General features: G+C 45.3%; 17 non-coding genes across 17 annotated transcripts; all 17 read right to left on the bottom strand.

The window, feature by feature from the left end:
* Positions 1–22: 22 nt before the first annotated feature.
* On the bottom strand, positions 23–213 carry LOC141215377 (U2 spliceosomal RNA). Its single transcript, XR_012284445.1, has one exon. It is a non-coding gene; the product is annotated as a U2 spliceosomal RNA (small nuclear RNA).
* A 1,121-nt stretch (positions 214–1,334) lies between these two features.
* LOC141215376 (U2 spliceosomal RNA) lies at positions 1,335–1,525 on the bottom strand. Its single transcript, XR_012284444.1, has one exon. It is a non-coding gene; the product is annotated as a U2 spliceosomal RNA (small nuclear RNA).
* Positions 1,526–2,648: 1,123 nt separating this feature from the next.
* Positions 2,649–2,839, bottom strand: LOC141215375 (U2 spliceosomal RNA). Its single transcript, XR_012284443.1, has one exon. It is a non-coding gene; the product is annotated as a U2 spliceosomal RNA (small nuclear RNA).
* Positions 2,840–3,959: 1,120 nt separating this feature from the next.
* LOC141216612 (U2 spliceosomal RNA) lies at positions 3,960–4,150 on the bottom strand. Its single transcript, XR_012285638.1, has one exon. It is a non-coding gene; the product is annotated as a U2 spliceosomal RNA (small nuclear RNA).
* Positions 4,151–5,270: 1,120 nt separating this feature from the next.
* LOC141215374 (U2 spliceosomal RNA) lies at positions 5,271–5,461 on the bottom strand. The gene has a single exon (XR_012284442.1). It is a non-coding gene; the product is annotated as a U2 spliceosomal RNA (small nuclear RNA).
* Positions 5,462–6,583: 1,122 nt separating this feature from the next.
* LOC141215373 (U2 spliceosomal RNA) lies at positions 6,584–6,774 on the bottom strand. The gene has a single exon (XR_012284441.1). It is a non-coding gene; the product is annotated as a U2 spliceosomal RNA (small nuclear RNA).
* Positions 6,775–7,899: 1,125 nt separating this feature from the next.
* Positions 7,900–8,090, bottom strand: LOC141216282 (U2 spliceosomal RNA). Its single transcript, XR_012285322.1, has one exon. It is a non-coding gene; the product is annotated as a U2 spliceosomal RNA (small nuclear RNA).
* A 1,123-nt stretch (positions 8,091–9,213) lies between these two features.
* On the bottom strand, positions 9,214–9,404 carry LOC141215372 (U2 spliceosomal RNA). Its single transcript, XR_012284440.1, has one exon. It is a non-coding gene; the product is annotated as a U2 spliceosomal RNA (small nuclear RNA).
* Positions 9,405–10,524: 1,120 nt separating this feature from the next.
* Positions 10,525–10,715, bottom strand: LOC141215371 (U2 spliceosomal RNA). The gene has a single exon (XR_012284439.1). It is a non-coding gene; the product is annotated as a U2 spliceosomal RNA (small nuclear RNA).
* A 1,121-nt stretch (positions 10,716–11,836) lies between these two features.
* Positions 11,837–12,027, bottom strand: LOC141215370 (U2 spliceosomal RNA). Its single transcript, XR_012284438.1, has one exon. It is a non-coding gene; the product is annotated as a U2 spliceosomal RNA (small nuclear RNA).
* Positions 12,028–13,150: 1,123 nt separating this feature from the next.
* Positions 13,151–13,341, bottom strand: LOC141215369 (U2 spliceosomal RNA). Its single transcript, XR_012284437.1, has one exon. It is a non-coding gene; the product is annotated as a U2 spliceosomal RNA (small nuclear RNA).
* A 1,122-nt stretch (positions 13,342–14,463) lies between these two features.
* LOC141216482 (U2 spliceosomal RNA) lies at positions 14,464–14,654 on the bottom strand. Its single transcript, XR_012285514.1, has one exon. It is a non-coding gene; the product is annotated as a U2 spliceosomal RNA (small nuclear RNA).
* Positions 14,655–15,776: 1,122 nt separating this feature from the next.
* Positions 15,777–15,967, bottom strand: LOC141215368 (U2 spliceosomal RNA). Its single transcript, XR_012284436.1, has one exon. It is a non-coding gene; the product is annotated as a U2 spliceosomal RNA (small nuclear RNA).
* A 1,121-nt stretch (positions 15,968–17,088) lies between these two features.
* Positions 17,089–17,279, bottom strand: LOC141216364 (U2 spliceosomal RNA). Its single transcript, XR_012285400.1, has one exon. It is a non-coding gene; the product is annotated as a U2 spliceosomal RNA (small nuclear RNA).
* A 1,120-nt stretch (positions 17,280–18,399) lies between these two features.
* LOC141215366 (U2 spliceosomal RNA) lies at positions 18,400–18,590 on the bottom strand. Its single transcript, XR_012284434.1, has one exon. It is a non-coding gene; the product is annotated as a U2 spliceosomal RNA (small nuclear RNA).
* Positions 18,591–19,709: 1,119 nt separating this feature from the next.
* Positions 19,710–19,900, bottom strand: LOC141215365 (U2 spliceosomal RNA). Its single transcript, XR_012284433.1, has one exon. It is a non-coding gene; the product is annotated as a U2 spliceosomal RNA (small nuclear RNA).
* A 1,119-nt stretch (positions 19,901–21,019) lies between these two features.
* Positions 21,020–21,210, bottom strand: LOC141215364 (U2 spliceosomal RNA). Its single transcript, XR_012284432.1, has one exon. It is a non-coding gene; the product is annotated as a U2 spliceosomal RNA (small nuclear RNA).
* Positions 21,211–21,697: the final 487 nt, after the last annotated feature.

Here is a 21,697-nt window from a genome sequence, read left to right as displayed (position 1 = left end):
GATTTTAGAAACTGCATTAAAGAAGGGGTGCACCGGTCCTGGAGATACTGCAATACCAGGTCAATGCGTGGAGTGGACAGAGCAAGCTCTTTTTCCATCTCCCTGTTCTAAAAATCCATTTAATATATGGTCCCCAGATAGGGGACGTATCAGATATTAAACTGATAAGAACAGATACTACACTTGATCTTAGCCAAAAGGCCGAGAAGCGATAACCAGAATTGGTTTCCGACTACGGTGCCACCCAAGGATTCTGAAAAGTCCATTTGTGGAGATGGCCACCTGGACTCCCGTTAAGAAGACATGCTGTCAACCTCTAGATCCCTCACATGCCTGCACTTTTCGGCTTGCTGCTGCTGCAATCCACGCGTTTTAGATCTGCATAGCTCCACCTCTTTTAGCACAGTACCCTCAACCCCCGGCTGTTCCCACCCGCCTCAACACCGTTGGAAGGGAGGAGAACCAATTAAGGCGGGGGGGGGGGTGGAACGAGCAGCTGTCTACCCTTAGCAGGAGGGTTGCTGATTAATTACCTCTCCTGCTGCTGCTGCTGCTGGCTGTCCAGCAGCAGACTGAAGGTGGCTGCTGCTGTGCGCAGGTATATAAAGGCTCAGAGCCTATTATGACACGCGCAGCCAGCGTTCCATTGCCACATTCCGTCTACTGCAGGCGGGATACCTGGATGGCTGAATGTCACTGAGAAGCTCACAGAGACCGCCATAAGCAACAGTTTAAAAGAATGCCACAGACTAATCAACCAAACTTTTTGGGTTGGTTTCTCTTTTATAGTCTGCAGGCATTAAATGAAAGAAGTCAGTGTTCCAGCAGAGGGAGACAACGTTTCAGAAAAGGCATTGTAGCAAACCAAAAAAGAAATTTTAAGCGCAGCAGAGTAACCAGCTCACATACCTGTTAGCTCAGGTGAGTTTAAAAGGCTGCTGTTGATAACAAGGGCATTTGCTAAATAGATGGTGTGTGTGCAACAATATACTGAAAGGTCAATTATATTGTGCAGCTTATCTCACCACCTGTAGTTATTTAGGTGAAAGCTCCAAAATGCTTGCCTAATATGTCTGTTTATCCAAAAGGAAGTATAGAGGGAGAGCTAGATAGATAGCATTGCATTACATTACATTACATGGCAATGCAATGCACAGTTGCTGAAGTTGAACCAAAATGAGCTTGTCATCTGGCTTCTGCAACTTTTAACATGAAAAATCCAATGAGGAGAAGAAAAGCAAAGCCAAAGAGTCCATCACAAAATCCGACAAACAAGCAAAATGAACAAAAAGCATTGAATTCAATTCTTTCTGATTTTAGAAACTGCATTAAAGAAGGGGTGCACCGGTCCTGGAGATACTGCAATACCAGGTCAATGCGTGGAGTGGACAGAGCAAGCTCTTTTTCCATCTCCCTGTTCTAAAAATCCATTTAATATATGGTCCCCAGATAGGGGACGTATCAGATATTAAACTGATAAGAACAGATACTACACTTGATCTTAGCCAAAAGGCCGAGAAGCGATAACCAGAATTGGTTTCCGACTACGGTGCCACCCAAGGATTCTGAAAAGTCCATTTGTGGAGATGGCCACCTGGACTCCCGTTAAGAAGACATGCTGTCAACCTCTAGATCCCTCACATGCCTGCACTTTTCGGCTTGCTGCTGCTGCAATCCACGCGTTTTAGATCTGCATAACTCCACCTCTTTTAGCACAGTACCCTCAACCCCCGGCTGTTCCCACCCGCCTCAACACCGTTGGAAGGGAGGAGAACCAATTAAGGCGGGGGGGGGGGGGTGGAACGAGCAGCTGTCTACCCTTAGCAGAAGGGTTGCTGATTAATTACCTCTCCTGCTGCTGCTGCTGCTGGCTGTCCAGCAGCAGACTGAAGGTGGCTGCTGCTGTGCGCAGGTATATAAAGGCTCAGAGCCTATTATGACACGTGCAGCCAGCGTTCCATTGCCACATTCCGTCTACTGCAGGCGGGATACCTGGATGGCTGAATGTCACTGAGAAGCTCACAGAGACCGCCATAAGCAACAGTTTAAAAGAATGCCACAGACTAATCAACCAAACTTTTTGGGTTGGTTTCTCTTTTATAGTCTGCAGGCATTAAATGAAAGAAGTCAGTGTTCCAGCAGAGGGAGACAACGTTTCAGAAAAGGCATTGTAGCAAACCAAAAAAGAAATTTTAAGCGCAGCAGAGTAACCAGCTCACATACCTGTTAGCTCAGGTGAGTTTAAAAGGCTGCTGTTGATAACAAGGGCATTTGCTAAATAGATGGTGTGTGTGCAACAATATACTGAAAGGTCAATTATATTGTGCAGCTTATCTCACCACCTGTAGTTATTTAGGTGAAAGCTCCAAAATGCTTGCCTAATATGTCTGTTTATCCAAAAGGAAGTATAGAGGGAGAGCTAGATAGATAGCATTGCATTACATTACATTACATGGCAATGCAATGCACAGTTGCTGAAGTTGAACCAAAATGAGCTTGTCATCTGGCTTCTGCAACTTTTAACATGAAAAATCCAATGAGGAGAAGAAAAGCAAAGCCAAAGAGTCCATCCCAAAATCCGACAAACAAGCAAAATGAACAAAAAGCATTGAATTCAATTCTTTCTGATTTTAGAAACTGCATTAAAGAAGGGGTGCACCGGTCCTGGAGATACTGCAATACCAGGTCAATGCGTGGAGTGGACAGAGCAAGCTCTTTTTCCATCTCCCTGTTCTAAAAATCCATTTAATATATGGTCCCCAGATAGGGGACGTATCAGATATTAAACTGATAAGAACAGATACTACACTTGATCTTAGCCAAAAGGCCGAGAAGCGATAACCAGAATTGGTTTCCGACTACGGTGCCACCCAAGGATTCTGAAAAGTCCATTTGTGGAGATGGCCACCTGGACTCCCGTTAAGAAGACATGCTGTCAACCTCTAGATCCCTCACATGCCTGCACTTTTCGGCTTGCTGCTGCTGCAATCCACGCGTTTTAGATCTGCATAACTCCACCTCTTTTAGCACAGTACCCTCAACCCCCGGCTGTTCCCACCCGCCTCAACACCGTTGGAAGGGAGGAGAACCAATTAAGGCGGGGGGGGGGTGGAACGAGCAGCTGTCTACCCTTAGCAGGAGGGTTGCTGATTAATTACCTCTCCTGCTGCTGCTGCTGCTGGCTGTCTAGCAGCAGACTGAAGGTGGCTGCTGCTGTGCGCAGGTATATAAAGGCTCAGAGCCTATTATGACACGCGCAGCCAGCGTTCCATTGCCACATTCCGTCTACTGCAGGCGGGATACCTGGATGGCTGAATGTCACTGAGAAGCTCACAGAGACCGCCATAAGCAACAGTTTAAAAGAATGCCACAGACTAATCAACCAAACTTTTTGGGTTGGTTTCTCTTTTATAGTCTGCAGGCATTAAATGAAAGAAGTCAGTGTTCCAGCAGAGGGAGACAACGTTTCAGAAAAGGCATTGTAGCAAACCAAAAAAGAAATTTTAAGCGCAGCAGAGTAACCAGCTCACATACCTGTTAGCTCAGGTGAGTTTAAAAGGCTGCTGTTGATAACAAGGGCATTTGCTAAATAGATGGTGTGTGTGCAACAATATACTGAAAGGTCAATTATATTGTGCAGCTTATCTCACCACCTGTAGTTATTTAGGTGAAAGCTCCAAAATGCTTGCCTAATATGTCTGTTTATCCAAAAGGAAGTATAGAGGGAGAGCTAGATAGATAGCATTGCATTACATTACATTACATGGCAATGCAATGCACAGTTGCTGAAGTTGAACCAAAATGAGCTTGTCATCTGGCTTCTGCAACTTTTAACATGAAAAATCCAATGAGGAGAAGAAAAGCAAAGCCAAAGAGTCCATCCCAAAATCCGACAAACAAGCAAAATGAACAAAAAGCATTGAATTCAATTCTTTCTGATTTTAGAAACTGCATTAAAGAAGGGGTGCACCGGTCCTGGAGATACTGCAATACCAGGTCAATGCGTGGAGTGGACAGAGCAAGCTCTTTTTCCATCTCCCTGTTCTAAAAATCCATTTAATATATGGTCCCAAGATAGGGGACGTATCAGATATTAAACTGATAAGAACAGATACTACACTTGATCTTAGCCAAAAGGCCGAGAAGCGATAACCAGAATTGGTTTCCGACTACGGTGCCACCCAAAGATTCTGAAAAGTCCATTTGTGGAGATGGCCACCTGGACTCCCGTTAAGAAGACATGCTGTCAACCTCTAGATCCCTCACATGCCTGCACTTTTCGGCTTGCTGCTGCTGCAATCCATGCGTTTTAGATCTGCATAACTCCACCTCTTTTAGCACAGTACCCTCAACCCCCGGCTGTTCCCACCCGCCTCAACACCGTTGGAAGGGAGGAGAACCAATTAAGGCGGGGGGGGCGTGGAACGAGCAGCTGTCTACCCTTAGCAGGAGGGTTGCTGATTAATTACCTCTCCTGCTGCTGCTGCTGCTGGCTGTCCAGCAGCAGACTGAAGGTGGCTGCTGCTGTGCGCAGGTATATAAAGGCTCAGAGCCTATTATGACACGCGCAGCCAGCGTTCCATTGCCACATTCCGTCTACTGCAGGCGGGATACCTGGATGGCTGAATGTCACTGAGAAGCTCACAGAGACCGCCATAAGCAACAGTTTAAAAGAATGCCACAGACTAATCAACCAAACTTTTTGGGTTGGTTTCTCTTTTATAGTCTGCAGGCATTAAATGAAAGAAGTCAGTGTTCCAGCAGAGGGAGACAACGTTTCAGAAAAGGCATTGTAGCAAACCAAAAAAGAAATTTTAAGCGCAGCAGAGTAACCAGCTCACATACCTGTTAGCTCAGGTGAGTTTAAAAGGCTGCTGTTGATAACAAGGGCATTTGCTAAATAGATGGTGTGTGTGCAACAATATACTGAAAGGTCAATTATATTGTGCAGCTTATCTCACCACCTGTAGTTATTTAGGTGAAAGCTCCAAAATGCTTGCCTAATATGTCTGTTTATCCAAAAGGAAGTATAGAGGGAGAGCTAGATAGATAGCATTGCATTACATTACATTACATGGCAATGCAATGCACAGTTGCTGAAGTTGAACCAAAATGAGCTTGTCATCTGTCTTCTGCAACTTTTAACATGAAAAATCCAATGAGGAGAAGAAAAGCAAAGCCAAAGAGTCCATCCCAAAATCTGACAAACAAGCAAAATGAACAAAAAGCATTGAATTCAATTCTTTCTGATTTTAGAAACTGCATTAAAGAAGGGGTGCACCGGTCCTGGAGATACTGCAATACCAGGTCAATGCGTGGAGTGGACAGAGCAAGCTCTTTTTCCATCTCCCTGTTCTAAAAATCCATTTAATATATGGTCCCCAGATAGGGGACGTATCAGATATTAAACTGATAAGAACAGATACTACACTTGATCTTAGCCAAAAGGCCGAGAAGCGATAACCAGAATTGGTTTCCGACTACGGTGCCACCCAAGGATTCTGAAAAGTCCATTTGTGGAGATGGCCACCTGGACTCCCGTTAAGAAGACATGCTGTCAACCTCTAGATCCCTCACATGCCTGCACTTTTCGGCTTGCTGCTGCTGCAATCCACGCGTTTTAGATCTGCATAACTCCACCTCTTTTAGCACAGTACCCTCAACCCCCGGCTGTTCCCACCCGCCTCAACACCGTTGGAAGGGAGGAGAACCAATTAAGGCGGGGGGGGGGGGTGGAACGAGCAGCTGTCTACCCTTAGCAGGAGGGTTGCTGATTAATTACCTCTCCTGCTGCTGCTGCTGCTGGCTGTCCAGCAGCAGACTGAAGGTGGCTGCTGCTGTGCGCAGGTATATAAAGGCTCAGAGCCTATTATGACACGCGCAGCCAGCGTTCCATTGCCACATTCCGTCTACTGCAGGCGGGATACCTGGATGGCTGAATGTCACTGAGAAGCTCACAGAGACCGCCATAAGCAACAGTTTAAAAGAATGCCACAGACTAATCAACCAAACTTTTTGGGTTGGTTTCTCTTTTATAGTCTGCAGGCATTAAATGAAAGAAGTCAGTGTTCCAGCAGAGGGAGACAACGTTTCAGAAAAGGCATTGTAGCAAACCAAAAAAGAGATTTTAAGCGCAGCAGAGTAACCAGCTCACATACCTGTTAGCTCAGGTGAGTTTAAAAGGCTGCTGTTGATAACAAGGGCATTTGCTAAATAGATGGTGTGTGTGCAACAATATACTGAAAGGTCAATTATATTGTGCAGCTTATCTCACCACCTGTAGTTATTTAGGTGAAAGCTCCAAAATGCTTGCCTAATATGTCTGTTTATCCAAAAGGAAGTATAGAGGGAGAGCTAGATAGATAGCATTGCATTACATTACATTACATGGCAATGCAATGCACAGTTGCTGAAGTTGAACCAAAATGAGCTTGTCATCTGGCTTCTGCAACTTTTAACATGAAAAATCCAATGAGGAGAAGAAAAGCAAAGCCAAAGAGTCCATCCCAAAATCCGACAAACAAGCAAAATGAACAAAAAGCATTGAATTCAATTCTTTCTGATTTTAGAAACTGCATTAAAGAAGGGGTGCACCGGTCCTGGAGATACTGCAATACCAGGTCAATGCGTGGAGTGGACAGAGCAAGCTCTTTTTCCATCTCCCTGTTCTAAAAATCCATTTAATATATGGTCCCCAGATAGGGGACGTATCAGATATTAAACTGATAAGAACAGATACTACACTTGATCTTAGCCAAAAGGCCGAGAAGCGATAACCAGAATTGGTTTCCGACTACGGTGCCACCCAAGGATTCTGAAAAGTCCATTTGTGGAGATGGCCACCTGGACTCCCGTTAAGAAGACATGCTGTCAACCTCTAGATCCCTCACATGCCTGCACTTTTCGGCTTGCTGCTGCTGCAATCCACGCGTTTTAGATCTGCATAACTCCACCTCTTTTAGCACAGTACCCTCAACCCCCGGCTGTTCCCACCCGCCTCAACACCGTTGGAAGGGAGGAGAACCAATTAAGGCGGGGTGGGGGGGGGGTGGAACGAGCAGCTGTCTACCCTTAGCAGGAGGGTTGCTGATTAATTACCTCTCCTGCTGCTGCTGCTGCTGGCTGTCCAGCAGCAGACTGAAGGTGGCTGCTGCTGTGCGCAGGTATATAAAGGCTCAGAGCCTATTATGACACGCGCAGCCAGCGTTCCATTGCCACATTCCGTCTACTGCAGGCGGGATACCTGGATGGCTGAATGTCACTGAGAAGCTCACAGAGACCGCCATAAGCAACAGTTTAAAAGAATGCCACAGACTAATCAACCAAACTTTTTGGGTTGGTTTCTCTTTTATAGTCTGCAGGCATTAAATGAAAGAAGTCAGTGTTCCAGCAGAGGGAGACAACGTTTCAGAAAAGGCATTGTAGCAAACCAAAAAAGAAATTTTAAGCGCAGCAGAGTAACCAGCTCACATACCTGTTAGCTCAGGTGAGTTTAAAAGGCTGCTGTTGATAACAAGGGCATTTGCTAAATAGATGGTGTGTGTGCAACAATATACTGAAAGGTCAATTATATTGTGCAGCTTATCTCACCACCTGTAGTTATTTAGGTGAAAGCTCCAAAATGCTTGCCTAATATGTCTGTTTATCCAAAAGGAAGTATAGAGGGAGAGCTAGATAGATAGCATTGCATTACATTACATTACATGGCAATGCAATGCACAGTTGCTGAAGTTGAACCAAAATGAGCTTGTCATCTGGCTTCTGCTACTTTTAACTTGAAAAATCCAATGAGGAGAAGAAAAGCAAAGCCAAAGAGTCCATCCCAAAATCCGACAAACAAGCAAAATGAACAAAAAGCATTGAATTCAATTCTTTCTGATTTTAGAAACTGCATTAAAGAAGGGGTGCACCGGTCCTGGAGATACTGCAATACCAGGTCAATGCGTGGAGTGGACAGAGCAAGCTCTTTTTCCATCTCCCTGCTCTAAAAATCCATTTAATATATGGTCCCCAGATAGGGGACGTATCAGATATTAAACTGATAAGAACAGATACTACACTTGATCTTAGCCAAAAGGCCGAGAAGCGATAACCAGAATTGGTTTCCGACTACGGTGCCACCCAAGGATTCTGAAAAGTCCATTTGTGGAGATGGCCACCTGGACTCCCGTTAAAAAGACATGCTGTCAACCTCTAGATCCCTCACATGCCTGCACTTTTCGGCTTGCTGCTGCTGCAATCCACGCGTTTTAGATCTGCATAACTCCACCTCTTTTAGCACAGTACCCTCAACCCCCGGCTGTTCCCACCCGCCTCAACACCGTTGGAAGGGAGGAGAACCAATTAAGGCGGGGGGGGGGGGGTGGAACGAGCAGCTGTCTACCCTTAGCAGGAGGGTTGCTGATTAATTACCTCTCCTGCTGCTGCTGCTGCTGGCTGTCCAGCAGCAGACTGAAGGTGGCTGCTGCTGTGCGCAGGTATATAAAGGCTCAGAGCCTATTATGACACGCGCAGCCAGCGTTCCATTGCCACATTCCGTCTACTGCAGGCGGGATACCTGGATGGCTGAATGTCACTGAGAAGCTCACAGAGACCGCCATAAGCAACAGTTTAAAAGAATGCCACAGACTAATCAACCAAACTTTTTGGGTTGGTTTCTCTTTTATAGTCTGCAGGCATTAAATGAAAGAAGTCAGTGTTCCAGCAGAGGGAGACAACATTTCAGAAAAGGCATTGTAGCAAACCAAAAAAGAAATTTTAAGCGCAGCAGAGTAACCAGCTCACATACCTGTTAGCTCAGGTGAGTTTAAAAGGCTGCTGTTGATAACAAGGGCATTTGCTAAATAGATGGTGTGTGTGCAACAATATACTGAAAGGTCAATTATATTGTGCAGCTTATCTCACCACCTGTAGTTATTTAGGTGAAAGCTCCAAAATGCTTGCCTAATATGTCTGTTTATCCAAAAGGAAGTATAGAGGGAGAGCTAGATAGATAGCATTGCATTACATTACATTACATGGCAATGCAATGCACAGTTGCTGAAGTTGAACCAAAATGAGCTTGTCATCTGGCTTCTGCAACTTTTAACATGAAAAATCCAATGAGGAGAAGAAAAGCAAAGCCAAAGAGTCCATCCCAAAATCCGACAAACAAGCAAAATGAACAAAAAGCATTGAATTCAATTCTTTCTGATTTTAGAAACTGCATTAAAGAAGGGGTGCACCGGTCCTGGAGATACTGCAATACCAGGTCAATGCGTGGAGTGGACAGAGCAAGCTCTTTTTCCATCTCCCTGTTCTAAAAATCCATTTAATATATGGTCCCCAGATAGGGGACGTATCAGATATTAAACTGATAAGAACAGATACTACACTTGATCTTAGCCAAAAGGCCGAGAAGCGATAACCAGAATTGGTTTCCGACTACGGTGCCACCCAAGGATTCTGAAAAGTCAATTTGTGGAGATGGCCACCTGGACTCCCGTTAAGAAGACATGCTGTCAACCTCTAGATCCCTCACATGCCTGCACTTTTCGGCTTGCTGCTGCTGCAATCCACGCGTTTTAGATCTGCATAACTCCACCTCTTTTAGCACAGTACCCTCAACCCCCGGCTGTTCCCACCCGCCTCAACACCGTTGGAAGGGAGGAGAACCAATTAAGGTGGGGGGGGGGTGGAACGAGCAGCTGTCTACCCTTAGCAGGAGAGTTGCTGATTAATTACCTCTCCTGCTGCTGCTGCTGCTGGCTGTCCAGCAGCAGACTGAAGGTGGCTGCTGCTGTGCGCAGGTATATAAAGGCTCAGAGCCTATTATGACACGCGCAGCCAGCGTTCCATTGCCACATTCCGTCTACTGCAGGCGGGATACCTGGATGGCTGAATGTCACTGAGAAGCTCACAGAGACCGCCATAAGCAACAGTTTAAAAGAATGCCACAGACTAATCAACCAAACTTTTTGGGTTGGTTTCTCTTTTATAGTCTGCAGGCATTAAATGAAAGAAGTCAGTGTTCCAGCAGAGGGAGACAACGTTTCAGAAAAGGCATTGTAGCAAACCAAAAAAGAAATTTTAAGCGCAGCAGAGTAACCAGCTCACATACCTGTTAGCTCAGGTGAGTTTAAAAGGCTGCTGTTGATAACAAGGGCATTTGCTAAATAGATGGTGTGTGTGCAACAATATACTGAAAGGTCAATTATATTGTGCAGCTTATCTCACCACCTGTAGTTATTTAGGTGAAAGCTCCAAAATGCTTGCCTAATATGTCTGTTTATCCAAAAGGAAGTATAGAGGGAGAGCTAGATAGATAGCATTGCATTACATTACATTACATGGCAATGCAATGCACAGTTGCTGAAGTTGAACCAAAATGAGCTTGTCATCTGGCTTCTGCAACTTTTAACATGAAAAATCCAATGAGGAGAAGAAAAGCAAAGCCAAAGAGTCCATCCCAAAATCCGACAAACAAGCAAAATGAACAAAAAGCATTGAATTCAATTCTTTCTGATTTTAGAAACTGCATTAAAGAAGGGGTGCACCGGTCCTGGAGATACTGCAATACCAGGTCAATGCGTGGAGTGGACAGAGCAAGCTCTTTTTCCATCTCCCTGTTCTAAAAATCCATTTAATATATGGTCCCCAGATAGGGGACGTATCAGATATTAAACTGATAAGAACAGATACTACACTTGATCTTAGCCAAAAGGCCGAGAAGCGATAACCAGAATTGGTTTCCGACTACGGTGCCACCCAAGGATTCTGAAAAGTCCATTTGTGGAGATGGCCACCTGGACTCCCGTTAAGAAGACATGCTGTCAACCTCTAGATCCCTCACATGCCTGCACTTTTCGGCTTGCTGCTGCTGCAATCCACGCGTTTTAGATCTGCATAACTCCACCTCTTTTAGCACAGTACCCTCAACCCCCGGCTGTTCCCACCCGCCTCAACACCGTTGGAAGGGAGGAGAACCAGTTAAGGCGGGGGGGGGGGTGGAACGAGCAGCTGTCTACCCTTAGCAGGAGGGTTGCTGATTAATTACCTCTCCTGCTGCTGCTGCTGCTGGCTGTCCAGCAGCAGACTGAAGGTGGCTGCTGCTGTGCGCAGGTATATAAAGGCTCAGAGCCTATTATGACACGCGCAGCCAGCGTTCCATTGCCACATTCCGTCTACTGCAGGCGGGATACCTGGATGGCTGAATGTCACTGAGAAGCTCACAGAGACCGCCATAAGCAACAGTTTAAAAGAATGCCACAGACTAATCAACCAAACTTTTTGGGTTGGTTTCTCTTTTATAGTCTGCAGGCATTAAATGAAAGAAGTCAGTGTTCCAGCAGAGGGAGACAACGTTTCAGAAAAGGCATTGTAGCAAACCAAAAAAGAAATTTTAAGCGCAGCAGAGTAACCAGCTCACATACCTGTTAGCTCAGGTGAGTTTAAAAGGCTGCTGTTGATAACAAGGGCATTTGCTAAATAGATGGTGTGTGTGCAACAATATACTGAAAGGTCAATTATATTGTGCAGCTTATCTCACCACCTGTAGTTATTTAGGTGAAAGCTCCAAAATGCTTGCCTAATATGTCTGTTTATCCAAAAGGAAGTATAGAGGGAGAGCTAGATAGATAGCATTGCATTACATTACATTACATGGCAATGCAATGCACAGTTGCTGAAGTTGAACCAAAATGAGCTTGTCATCTGGCTTCTGCAACTTTTAACATGAAAAATCCAATGAGGAGAAGAAAAGCAAAGCCAAAGAGTCCATCCCAAAATCCGACAAACAAGCAAAATGAACAAAAAGCATTGAATTCAATTCTTTCTGATTTTAGAAACTGCATTAAAGAAGGGGTGCACCGGTCCTGGAGATACTGCAATACCAGGTCAATGCGTGGAGTGGACAGAGCAAGCTCTTTTTCCATCTCCCTGTTCTAAAAATCCATTTAATATATGGTCCCCAGATAGGGGACGTATCAGATATTAAACTGATAAGAACAGATACTACACTTGATCTTAGCCAAAAGGCCGAGAAGCGATAACCAGAATTGGTTTCCGACTACGGTGCCACCCAAGGATTCTGAAAAGTCCATTTGTGGAGATGGCCACCTGGACTCCCGTTAAGAAGACATGCTGTCAACCTCTAGATCCCTCACATGCCTGCACTTTTCGGCTTGCTGCTGCTGCAATCCACGCGTTTTAGATCTGCATAACTCCACCTCTTTTAGCACAGTACCCTCAACCCCCGGCTGTTCCCACCCGCCTCAACACCGTTGGAAGGGAGGAGAACCAATTAAGGCAGGGAGGGGGGGGTGGAACGAGCAGCTGTCTACCCTTAGCAGGAGGGTTGCTGATTAATTACCTCTCCTGCTGCTGCTGCTGCTGGCTGTCCAGCAGCAGACTGAAGGTGGCTGCTGCTGTGCGCAGGTATATAAAGGCTCAGAGCCTATTATGACACGCGCAGCCAGCGTTCCATTGCCACATTCCGTCTACTGCAGGCAGGATACCTGGATGGCTGAATGTCACTGAGAAGCTCACAGAGACCGCCATAAGCAACAGTTTAAAAGAATGCCACAGACTAATCAACCAAACTTTTTGGGTTGGTTTCTCTTTTATAGTCTGCAGGCATTAAATGAAAGAAGTCAGTGTTCCAGCAGAGGGAGACAACGTTTCAGAAAAGGCATTGTAGCAAACCAAAAAAGAAATTTTAAGCGCAGCAGAGTAACCAGCTCACATACCTGTTAGCTCAGGTGAGTTTAAAAGGCTGCTGTTGATAACAAGGGCATTTGCTAAATAGATGGTGTGTGTGCAACAATATACTGAAAGGTCAATTATATTGTGCAGCTTATCTCACCACCTGTAGTTATTTAGGTGAAAGCTCCAAAATGCTTGCCTAATATGTCTGTTTATCCAAAAGGAAGTATAGAGGGAGAGCTAGATAGATAGCATTGCATTACATTACATTACATGGCAATGCAATGCACAGTTGCTGAAGTTGAACCAAAATGAGCTTGTCATCTGGCTTCTGCAACTTTTAACATGAAAAATCCAATGAGGAGAAGAAAAGCAAAGCCAAAGAGTCCATCCCAAAATCCGACAAACAAGCAAAATGAACAAAAAGCATTGAATTCAATTCTTTCTGATTTTAGAAACTGCATTAAAGAAGGGGTGCACCGGTCCTGGAGATACTGCAATACCAGGTCAATGCGTGGAGTGGACAGAGCAAGCTCTTTTTCCATCTCCCTGTTCTAAAAATCCATTTAATATATGGTCCCCAGATAGGGGACGTATCAGATATTAAACTGATAAGAACAGATACTACACTTGATCTTAGCCAAAAGGCCGAGAAGCGATAACCAGAATTGGTTTCCGACTACGGTGCCACCCAAGGATTCTGAAAAGTCCATTTGTGGAGATGGCCACCTGGACTCCCGTTAAGAAGACATGCTGTCAACCTCTAGATCCCTCACATGCCTGCACTTTTCGGCTTGCTGCTGCTGCAATCCACGCGTTTTAGATCTGCATAACTCCACCTCTTTTAGCACAGTACCCTCAACCCCCGGCTGTTCCCACCCGCCTCAACACCGTTGGAAGGGAGGAGAACCAATTAAGGCGGGGGGGGGGGGTGGAACGAGCAGCTGTCTACCCTTAGCAGGAGGGTTGCTGATTAATTACCTCTCCTGCTGCTGCTGCTGCTGGCTGTCCAGCAGCAGACTGAAGGTGGCTGCTGCTGTGCGCAGGTATATAAAGGCTCAGAGCCTATTATGACACGCGCAGCCAGCGTTCCATTGCCACATTCCGTCTACTGCAGGCGGGATACCTGGATGGCTGAATGTCACTGAGAAGCTCACAGAGACCGCCATAAGCAACAGTTTAAAAGAATGCCACAGACTAATCAACCAAACATTTTGGGTTGGTTTCTCTTTTATAGTCTGCAGGCATTAAATGAAAGAAGTCAGTGTTCCAGCAGAGGGAGACAACGTTTCAGAAAAGGCATTGTAGCAAACCAAAAAAGAAATTTTAAGCGCAGCAGAGTAACCAGCTCACATACCTGTTAGCTCAGGTGAGTTTAAAAGGCTGCTGTTGATAACAAGGGCATTTGCTAAATAGATGGTGTGTGTGCAACAATATACTGAAAGGTCAATTATATTGTGCAGCTTATCTCACCACCTGTAGTTATTTAGGTGAAAGCTCCAAAATGCTTGCCTAATATGTCTGTTTATCCAAAAGGAAGTATAGAGGGAGAGCTAGATAGATAGCATCGCATTACATTACATTACATGGCAATGCAATGCACAGTTGCTGAAGTTGAACCAAAATGAGCTTGTCATCTGGCTTCTGCAACTTTTAACATGAAAAATCCAATGAGGAGAAGAAAAGCAAAGCCAAAGAGTCCATCCCAAAATCCGACAAACAAGCAAAATGAACAAAAAGCATTGAATTCAATTCTTTCTGATTTTAGAAACTGCATTAAAGAAGGGGTGCACCGGTCCTGGAGATACTGCAATACCAGGTCAATGTGTGGAGTGGACAGAGCAAGCTCTTTTTCCATCTCCCTGTTCTAAAAATCCATTTAATATATGGTCCCCAGATAGGGGACGTATCAGATATTAAACTGATAAGAACAGATACTACACTTGATCTTAGCCAAAAGGCCGAGAAGCGATAACCAGAATTGGTTTCCGACTACGGTGCCACCCAAGGATTCTGAAAAGTCCATTTGTGGAGATGGCCACCTGGACTCCCGTTAAGAAGACATGCTGTCAACCTCTAGATCCCTCACATGCCTGCACTTTTCGGCTTGCTGCTGCTGCAATCCACGCGTTTTAGATCTGCATAACTCCACCTCTTTTAGCACAGTACCCTCAACCCCCGGCTGTTCCCACCCGCCTCAACACCGTTGGAAGGGAGGAGAACCAATTAAGGCGGGGGGGGGGGGTGGAACGAGCAGCTGTCTACCCTTAGCAGGAGGGTTGCTGATTAATTACCTCTCCTGCTGCTGCTGCTGCTGGCTGTCCAGCAGCAGACTGAAGGTGGCTGCTGCTGTGCGCAGGTATATAAAGGCTCAGAGCCTATTATGACACGCGCAGCCAGCGTTCCATTGCCACATTCCGTCTACTGCAGGCGGGATACCTGGATGGCTGAATGTCACTGAGAAGCTCACAGAGACCGCCATAAGCAACAGTTTAAAAGAATGCCACAGACTAATCAACCAAACTTTTTGGGTTGGTTTCTCTTTTATAGTCTGCAGGCATTAAATGAAAGAAGTCAGTGTTCCAGCAGAGGGAGACAACGTTTCAGAAAAGGCATTGTAGCAAACCAAAAAAGAAATTTTAAGCGCAGCAGAGTAACCAGCTCACATACCTGTTAGCTCAGGTGAGTTTAAAAGGCTGCTGTTGATAACAAGGGCATTTGCTAAATAGATGGTGTGTGTGCAACAATATACTGAAAGGTCAATTATATTGTGCAGCTTATCTCACCACCTGTAGTTATTTAGGTGAAAGCTCCAAAATGCTTGCCTAATATGTCTGTTTATCCAAAAGGAAGTATAGAGGGAGAGCTAGATAGATAGCATTGCATTACATTACATTACATGGCAATGCAATGCACAGTTGCTGAAGTTGAACCAAAATGAGCTTGTCATCTGGCTTCTGCAACTTTTAACATGAAAAATCCAATGAGGAGAAGAAAAGCAAAGCCAAAGAGTCCATCCCAAAATCCGACAAACAAGCAAAATGAACAAAAAGCATTGAATTCAATTCTTTCTGATTTTAGAAACTGCATTAAAGAAGGGGTGCACCGGTCCTGGAGATACTGCAATACCAGGTCAATGCGTGGAGTGGACAGAGCAAGCTCTTTTTCCATCTCCCTGTTCTAAAAATCCATTTAATATATGGTCCCCAGATAGGGGACGTATCAGATATTAAACTGATAAGAACAGATACTACACTTGATCTTAGCCAAAAGGCCGAGAAGCGATAACCAGAATTGGTTTCCGACTACGGTGCCACCCAAGGATTCTGAAAAGTCCATTTGTGGAGATGGCCACCTGGACTCCCGTTAAGAAGACATGCTGTCAACCTCTAGATCCCTCACATGCCTGCACTTTTCGGCTTGCTGCTGCTGCAATCCACGCGTTTTAGATCTGCATAACTCCACCTCTTTTAGCACAGTACCCTCAACCCCCGGCTGTTCCCACCCACCTCAACACCGTTGGAAGGGAGGAGAACCAATTAAGGCGGGGGGGGGGGTGGAACGAGCAGCTGTCTACCCTTAGCAGGAGGGTTGCTGATTAATTACCTCTCCTGCTGCTGCTGCTGCTGGCTGTCCAGCAGCAGACTGAAGGTGGCTGCTGCTGTGCGCAGGTATATAAAGGCTCAGAGCCTATTATGACACGCGCAGCCAGCGTTCCATTGCCACATTCCGTCTACTGCAGGCGGGATACCTGGATGGCTGAATGTCACTGAGAAGCTCACAGAGACCGCCATAAGCAACAGTTTAAAAGAATGCCACAGACTAATCAACCAAACTTTTTGGGTTGGTTTCTCTTTTATAGTCTGCAGGCATTAAATGAAAGAAGTCAGTGTTCCAGCAGAGGGAGACAACGTTTCAGAAAAGGCATTGTAGCAAACCAAAAAAGAAATTTTAAGCGCAGCAGAGTAACCAGCTCACATACCTGTTAGCTCAGGTGAGTTTAAAAGGCTGCTGTTGATAACAAGGGCATTTGCTAAATAGATGGTGTGTGTGCAACAATATACTGAAAGGTCAATTATATTGTGCAGCTTATCTCACCACCTGTAGTTATTTAAGTGAAAGCTCCAAAATGCTTGCCTAATATGTCTGTTTATCCAAAAGGAAGTATAGAGGGAGAGCTAGATAGATAGCATTGCATTACATTACATTACATGGCAATGCAATGCACAGTTGCTGAAGTTGAACCAAAATGAGCTTGTCATCTGACTTCTGCAACTTTTAACATGAAAAATCCAATGAGGAGAAGAAAAGCAAAGCCAAAGAGTCCATCCCAAAATCCGACAAACAAGCAAAATGAACAAAAAGCATTGAATTCAATTCTTTCTGATTTTAGAAACTGCATTAAAGAAGGGGTGCACCGGTCCTGGAGATACTGCAATACCAGGTCAATGCGTGGAGTGGACAGAGCAAGCTCTTTTTCCATCTCCCTGTTCTAAAAATCCATTTAATATATGGTCCCCAGATAGGGGACGTATCAGATATTAAACTGATAAGAACAGATACTACACTTGATCTTAGCCAAAAGGCTGAGAAGCGATAACCAGAATTGGTTTCCGACTACGGTGCCACTCAAGGATTCTGAAAAGTCCATTTGTGGAGATGGCCACCTGGACTCCCGTTAAGAAGACATGCTGTCAACCTCTAGATCCCTCACATGCCTGCACTTTTCGGCTTGCTGCTGCTGCAATCCACGCGTTTTAGATCTGCATAACTCCACCTCTTTTAGCACAGTACCCTCAACCCCCGGCTGTTCCCACCCGCCTCAACACCGTTGGAAGGGAGGAGAACCAGTTAAGGCGGGGGGGGGGTGGAACGAGCAGCTGTCTACCCTTAGCAGGAGGGTTGCTGATTAATTACCTCTCCTGCTGCTGCTGCTGCTGGCTGTCCAGCAGCAGACTGAAGGTGGCTGCTGCTGTGCGCAGGTATATAAAGGCTCAGAGCCTATTATGACACGCGCAGCCAGCGTTCCATTGCCACATTCCGTCTACTGCAGGCGGGATACCTGGATGGCTGAATGTCACTGAGAAGTTCACAGAGACCACCATAAGCAACAGTTTAAAAGAATGCCACAGACTAATCAACCAAACTTTTTGGGTTGGTTTCTCTTTTATAGTCTGCAGGCATTAAATGAAAGAAGTCAGTGTTCCAGCAGAGGGAGACAACGTTTCAGAAAAGGCATTGTAGCAAACCAAAAAAGAAATTTTAAGCGCAGCAGAGTAACCAGCTCACATACCTGTTAGCTCAGGTGAGTTTAAAAGGCTGCTGTTGATAACAAGGGCATTTGCTAAATAGATGGTGTGTGTGCAACAATATACTGAAAGGTCAATTATATTGTGCAGCTTATCTCACCACCTGTAGTTATTTAGGTGAAAGCTCCAAAATGCTTGCCTAATATGTCTGTTTATCCAAAAGGAAGTATAGAGGGAGAGCTAGATAGATAGCATTGCATTACATTACATTACATGGCAATGCAATGCACAGTTGCTGAAGTTGAACCAAAATGAGCTTGTCATCTGGCTTCTGCAACTTTTAACATGAAAAATCCAATGAGGAGAAGAAAAGCAAAGCCAAAGAGTCCATCCCAAAATCCGACAAACAAGCAAAATGAACAAAAAGCATTGAATTCAATTCTTTCTGATTTTAGAAACTGCATTAAAGAAGGGGTGCACCGGTCCTGGAGATACTGCAATACCAGGTCAATGCGTGGAGTGGACAGAGCAAGCTCTTTTTCCATCTCCCTGTTCTAAAAATCCATTTAATATATGGTCCCCAGATAGGGGACGTATCAGATATTAAACTGATAAGAACAGATACTACACTTGATCTTAGCCAAAAGGCCGAGAAGCGATAACCAGAATTGGTTTCCGACTACGGTGCCACCCAAGGATTCTGAAAAGTCCATTTGTGGAGATGGCCACCTGGACTCCCGTTAAGAAGACATGCTGTCAACCTCTAGATCCCTCACATGCCTGCACTTTTCGGCTTGCTGCTGCTGCAATCCACGCGTTTTAGATCTGCATAACTCCACCTCTTTTAGCACAGTACCCTCAACCCCCGGCTGTTCCCACCCGCCTCAACACCGTTGGAAGGGAGGAGAACCAATTAAGGCGGGGGGGGGTGGAACGAGCAGCTGTCTACCCTTAGCAGGAGGGTTGCTGATTAATTACCTCTCCTGCTGCTGCTGCTGCTGGCTGTCCAGCAGCAGACTGAAGGTGGCTGCTGCTGTGCGCAGGTATATAAAGGCTCAGAGCCTATTATGACACGCGCAGCCAGCGTTCCATTGCCACATTCCGTCTACTGCAGGCGGGATACCTGGATGGCTGAATGTCACTGAGAAGCTCACAGAGACCGCCATAAGCAACAGTTTAAAAGAATGCCACAGACTAATCAACCAAACTTTTTGGGTTGGTTTCTCTTTTATAGTCTGCAGGCATTAAATGAAAGAAGTCAGTGTTCCAGCAGAGGGAGACAACGTTTCAGAAAAGGCATTGTAGCAAACCAAAAAAGAAATTTTAAGCGCAGCAGAGTAACCAGCTCACATACCTGTTAGCTCAGGTGAGTTTAAAAGGCTGCTGTTGATAACAAGGGCATTTGCTAAATAGATGGTGTGTGTGCAACAATATACTGAAAGGTCAATTATATTGTGCAGCTTATCTCACCACCTGTAGTTATTTAGGTGAAAGCTCCAAAATGCTTGCCTAATATGTCTGTTTATCCAAAAGGAAGTATAGAGGGAGAGCTAGATAGATAGCATTGCATTACATTACATTACATGGCAATGCAATGCACAGTTGCTGAAGTTGAACCAAAATGAGCTTGTCATCTGGCTTCTGCAACTTTTAACATGAAAAATCCAATGAGGAGAAGAAAAGCAAAGCCAAAGAGTCCATCCCAAAATCCGACAAACAAGCAAAATGAACAAAAAGCATTGAATTCAATTCTTTCTGATTTTAGAAACTGCATTAAAGAAGGGGTGCACCGGTCCTGGAGATACTGCAATACCAGGTCAATGCGTGGAGTGGACAGAGCAAGCTCTTTTTCCATCTCCCTGTTCTAAAAATCCATTTAATATATGGTCCCCAGATAGGGGACGTATCAGATATTAAACTGATAAGAACAGATACTACACTTGATCTTAGCCAAAAGGCCGAGAAGCGATAACCAGAATTGGTTTCCGACTACGGTGCCACCCAAGGATGAAAAGTCCATTTGTGGAGATGGCCACCTGGACTCCCGTTAAGAAGACATGCTGTCAACCTCTAGATCCCTCACATGCCTGCACTTTTCGGCTTGCTGCTGCTGCAATCCACGCGTTTTAGATCTGCATAACTCCACCTCTTTTAGCACAGTACCCTCAACCCCCGGCTGTTCCCACCCGCCTCAACACCGTTGGAAGGGAGGAGAACCAATTAAGGCGGGGGGGGGGGGTGGAACGAGCAGCTGTCTACCCTTAGCAGGAGGGTTGCTGATTAATTACCTCTCCTGCTGCTGCTGCTGCTGGCTGTCCAGCAGCAGACTGAAGGTGGCTGCTGCTGTGCGCAGGTATATAAAGGCTCAGAGCCTATTATGACACGCGCAGCCAGCGTTCCATTGCCACATTCCGTCTACTGCAGGCGGGATACCTGGATGGCTGAATGTCACTGAGAAGCTCACAGAGACCGCCATAAGCAACAGTTTAAAAGAATGCCACAGACTAATCAACCAAACTTTTTGGGTTGGTTTCTCTTTTATAGTCTGCAGGCATTAAATGAAAGAAGTCAGTGTTCCAGCAGAGGGAGACAACGTTTCAGAAAAGGCATTGTAGCAAACCAAAAAAGAAATTTTAAGCGCAGCAGAGTAACCAGCTCACATACCTGTTAGCTCAGGTGAGTTTAAAAGGCTGCTGTTGATAACAAGGGCATTTGCTAAATAGATGGTGTGTGTGCAACAATATACTGAAAGGTCAATTATATTGTGCAGCTTATCTCACCACCTGTAGTTATTTAGGTGAAAGCTCCAAAATGCTTGCCTAATATGTCTGTTTATCCAAAAGGAAGTATAGAGGGAGAGCTAGATAGATAGCATTGCATTACATTACATTACATGGCAATGCAATGCACAGTTGCTGAAGTTGAACCAAAATGAGCTTGTCATCTGGCTTCTGCAACTTTTAACATGAAAAATCCAATGAGGAGAAGAAAAGCAAAGCCAAAGAGTCCATCCCAAAATCCGACAAACAAGCAAAATGAACAAAAAGCATTGAATTCAATTCTTTCTGATTTTAGAAACTGCATTAAAGAAGGGGTGCACCGGTCCTGGAGATACTGCAATACCAGGTCAATGCGTGGAGTGGACAGAGCAAGCTCTTTTTCCATCTCCCTGTTCTAAAAATCCATTTAATATATGGTCCCCAGATAGGGGACGTATCAGATATTAAACTGATAAGAACAGATACTACACTTGATCTTAGCCAAAAGGCCGAGAAGCGATAACCAGAATTGGTTTCCGACTACGGTGCCACCCAAGGATGAAAAGTCCATTTGTGGAGATGGCCACCTGGACTCCCGTTAAGAAGACATGCTGTCAACCTCTAGATCCCTCACATGCCTGCACTTTTCGGCTTGCTGCTGCTGCAATCCACGCGTTTTAGATCTGCATAACTCCACCTCTTTTAGCACAGTACCCTCAACCCCCGGCTGTTCCCACCCGCCTCAACACCGTTGGAAGGGAGGAGAACCAATTAAGGCGGGGGGGGGGGGTGGAACGAGCAGCTGTCTACCCTTAGCAGGAGGGTTGCTGATTAATTACCTCTCCTGCTGCTGCTGCTGCTGGCTGTCCAGCAGCAGACTGAAGGTGGCTGCTGCTGTGCGCAGGTATATAAAGGCTCAGAGCCTATTATGACACGCGCAGCCAGCGTTCCATTGCCACATTCCGTCTACTGCAGGCGGGATACCTGGATGGGTGAATGTCACTGAGA

This window comes from Phyllobates terribilis, unplaced genomic scaffold (assembly GCF_046119375.1).
Source record: "Phyllobates terribilis strain yellow unplaced genomic scaffold, ASM4611937v1 Scaffold_236__1_contigs__length_3049075, whole genome shotgun sequence".
Classification (NCBI taxonomy): Eukaryota; Metazoa; Chordata; class Amphibia; order Anura; family Dendrobatidae; genus Phyllobates; species Phyllobates terribilis.
The sequence above is the reverse complement of the archived record's forward strand: the minus strand, read 5'-3'. Positions and strand labels throughout refer to the sequence as shown.